Source organism: Ceratosolen solmsi, unplaced genomic scaffold, assembly GCF_000503995.2.
Source record: "Ceratosolen solmsi marchali unplaced genomic scaffold, CerSol_1.0 scaffold70, whole genome shotgun sequence".
NCBI classification, from domain to species: Eukaryota; Metazoa; Arthropoda; class Insecta; order Hymenoptera; family Agaonidae; genus Ceratosolen; species Ceratosolen solmsi.
In genome coordinates this window covers 485587-489655 of record NW_011948448.1, presented here as the reverse complement: position 1 = coordinate 489655, position 4069 = coordinate 485587, and the positions used below count along the sequence as shown (strand labels likewise).

Here is a 4069-nt window from a genome sequence, read left to right as displayed (position 1 = left end):
CCCCATGCTCGCCGCTGCTCCTTTTTTACGCGCTTATATGCTCAATACTGGATTTTATGTAAGTTTGTGTGCACGTAGGTGTTATCTGGACCGTATCGAATTGCTCGATATTGATATTCACTGCGCGATCGGAGTACGCACCTTGACTTCGGCGCTGGCCGAATCAACAATGAATATTGTACATTATATTTTATCAGCTCGCTCCTGATATTCTTTTGAGCAGCGCCAATCTTGTCTGTATTGATTAAAAATAACCCCGAAAACGGAGGGTGCTAAATCACCTTGAATTTTGGGATCAGCTTATCTTTGTCGTAGGGATGCGCATTTCTCGTAAAAGACGTCTTATTTTTAACAACGTATCCGATATCCCTATTTCCACCGAATAGCGGGACAATTTTTACGACAATTTTTGCAATATTTACATTTATTCATTTGCATGTATATATAGTTATTTAATTTTTATGGGTAATATAATATATAGGTATTTTTAAAAAAGGGAAATTTTGTTCCAAAAGTACTTCAAATTTATCAATAATCTTTATTTCTTTTTATTTACTGCTTTATTGTTGAAGGAAGGCGTAAAAGTTTACGTATAGCAAGATATCGATTTAATTTTCATGAAATCCTTGAGCTTGAAAAAGTTTATATCGTAAACTTAATATCTGGTAAAAGAAAAGTGGCAATACGTAGAATATCCCATGTGCACAAAATATATTTAAAAACTTTTTTTTTACACATATATTTGCTGCTACCTTGTTTATTCTCTCTCTCTCTCTCTCTCTCTCTCCGTATATGATTCTTTTGCTAGTTTAGGAAATCGATAATTCTCTACATTACTGAACAGTGTTACTATTCGTTTCTACTTCTTCTATTATTATTTCTACAACTTTTTCACATTTACCTTTAATGTCGATTATAACAATTTTTTCTTTTTCTTTTATCAATACCTTAATTTTGGCATTTTATTGTTGTTTAACAATTTTATATGTGTAAAACAAGAAAAACTAAATCCAATAATAGTTTTCAATATTTAAAAATTATTATTGAAGCATCTGTATATCCATTTGTGATTAGCAAATGTTATAATTTACACAATTTTAAAAATATATGTTTATAAAAAGAAGTCTTTTTTTTTTTATAAATAGTTCAATTTACTAAAGTATTATCGATTTAACAATCCTTTTACACTTTATAACTTAAATTTGATTCATTCAGCTCAAAGAAATTAGATAGAATTTACGAAATTAATGCGCAATGAATCGCTTAATATGTTCAATTTTGCATTATTTTACATCACTTTAAACATTTTTACTTTACGAGCCTTATTTTTTAATTTACAAAGTTAATGCTTTTCTTGAAAAAGTATTCGGTTTTTTTTTTTTTATTTCATTGTACACTTTATTAATGAATATATTTGTCTGTTCAATATTATATTTTTTACTTTTACGTTTCATAGCAAACCGCGACAATTTATCTTTCACATATATTTCTATAACTTTTTACATTGTTATATTTTTTCTCTTATATGAATATCTACTCATATTTAATTAATTGTTGCATTTATTATATATATTACCAATATTTTCTTTTATAATCGAGAATCATCTAACAGCAATTATTATAAAGAAATTATCGTAAAATTTATAATACAATGACATTTAAGTATCTTAAAGATTTATAAAAAATAAATTTACTGCGCAATAAATAATTTTATTCTTAAAATTAGTAAATAAATGTATAAGATATTTATAGTAATATATTTATAATAAATTAATATGTTTAAATTATATTAAAAAGTTTCTTTACGACGCTTGTTAATCGTACAATTATAGTAACTACGCAATATTGAAAAGTTGACTTTTATTTCGCACTACTCAACCTCATTAATCTTAAAATATTTATTCAATTAATACTATAAGACCAATCAATTTATTCTTAACAATTTCAAATAAATTTTACGCATAAATTAACTGTATAATCTATATTTATTTTACTTATACATAATTTTATATATAAATATGATGGATTAATAGTTTTTCGTTATTTTGTTAATGCCGGTACTTCTTATTTGAAGAATTCAATTGAAGTATAAAATTAAAATATTCTTCATTTCATTGATAATGAAGCGTAAATAATTTGAATAATATAATCTCCGCATATACGATAAAGATGAAATCAAATTAATTGATTTATTTCATGCTTGAGAAATAGTTTAAAATCAAGTCTTATTACGTGTATTTGTATACACACATACGTGATAATTGTGTATAGACTTTAACTGTCTACTAATGCCGTTGTTTTGTATTTGCATCCCACATACATAATTAATTCACTCAATTCACTTGAAGTAATATAACTTATATTGATCTATCGTAATGTTAAGTTTTTATAAATATAATTGGGTTATTTAAGTATTTCTGTTGTTAAGGACTAAAGTATTTTAATGAGTTTTATTTTATGTTGAAAGAAACATCATCTTTAGAAACAATTTAACATATTTGCGCAATTTAAGGCTACTGAGAAATAATTTACGTTTAGGAAACTGCATTAATTTGCCATCAATTTATCATTATTATCGATGATGAATCCAAATTTTGCAAAAGCTTAATAATACATATTGAATATAAAATTAATCTTCGTTAGAGTAGAATTGGAAGATTATATTTTCATTTTATATATAATTAAACGGTTTGTATATAAAATTAATAAAAGTGATAAAGCGAATATGATAATTGGCAAAGCTCATTCTGCTTTAGTAAAAGCAATATGAACTCGATGTAATTCTACCGAATCAATTTCAATCGCATATTATCAGAAATATAAAGTTTACAATATTTTATGCAATATAGTTCTCAGAATATTGATGGTATATCATGATTTTATTAATTTTTATACTTGTGTTTATTTAATTTTTACACATCAGGAATACCATACAATAATACAATAATAATATTATCAAGCGCTGCATGTATAATATTAATACCATAATTAATACTTATTATTATGGTTAATTTTCATTGTATGACACTTTGTTCGTAAAAGCTGCTTACTCAGAGAATTTCATGATAGTTTATAAAAATTTTCAATTAATTATTTAAGGTAATTATTTGTAATTAAAATTGAAAATAAGAAAATAAAAAGTATCTCTTATTATTAAAATTGGTTTAACTCAATGTTATATAATTTACAAATTTTTTGCATACGACTAACAACGAATGTTTTATTAAAAATAAAATTAATATAATTGTTTTAGAATAATGAGTAGCCGTCTGGATAAATGAAATGTTTTGTGAAACTTATAAATGCATAGAAATCTTCTATAAATCTTCTCATTATAATTATAATGTTCTGTTAATAATTTTGAGAGTCGATTAAAGTGCGAGCGTACGCATATAAGAAGGGAAAGAACGAATGATAAAAGTAAGTGAGAATATTAAAGTAGTCATATGTACTTGTAAATTAATCGAACAATATTAAATGATTGCCATAAAAGAATATAGTCAAGTGAAAAAGTATATTGAATTAAGAGAAACATTTGCATTGCATTATAATTTTTAATTTTTAATAATATCTTGATTAATTTTTTATATTGCTTCCAAAATGTTGCATATTAGAGTAAAGTAAAATTCTCTGAATGTAATATCAATCGCTAATATAATATATTATTCGCATTTATATTTATACTTGTTTCGTTTAAATTTTCAATTAATATTGTTATAAAATGTGTATATAATTACTATTATAGAGAGAGAGAGAGAGAGAGAGAGAGAGAGAGAGAGAGGATGGTGGGACGTTATTCATTATCAAATAATAAGTTCAATAATCGTGTTTTTGCCAGCATATTATTACGGATCTAATGAAATATCTTTGTGGTAGTGGCATACTTTTGCGATTCTATCAATAACAGAGGGGGGGGGAATAAAAAAAGATATTTGTGAATAATGGTAAAGCAGATAAACATAAGTGTCGATATTCCGAAACTACTGCGCGAATAGGATGCCTGTAGTTCATATTTTAGTAAAGATGCTGGAGTGGTGGGGCGGGTGGGTGGGTGGGGGGTGGGGGGGGT

General features: G+C 25.6%; 1 protein-coding gene across 6 annotated transcripts in view; it reads left to right on the top strand.

The window, feature by feature from the left end:
* Nucleotides 1-4069, top strand: part of Sap47 (Synapse-associated protein 47kD) — a 40780-nt gene that overhangs the window by 870 nt on the left and 35841 nt on the right. The window lies entirely within an intron of this gene.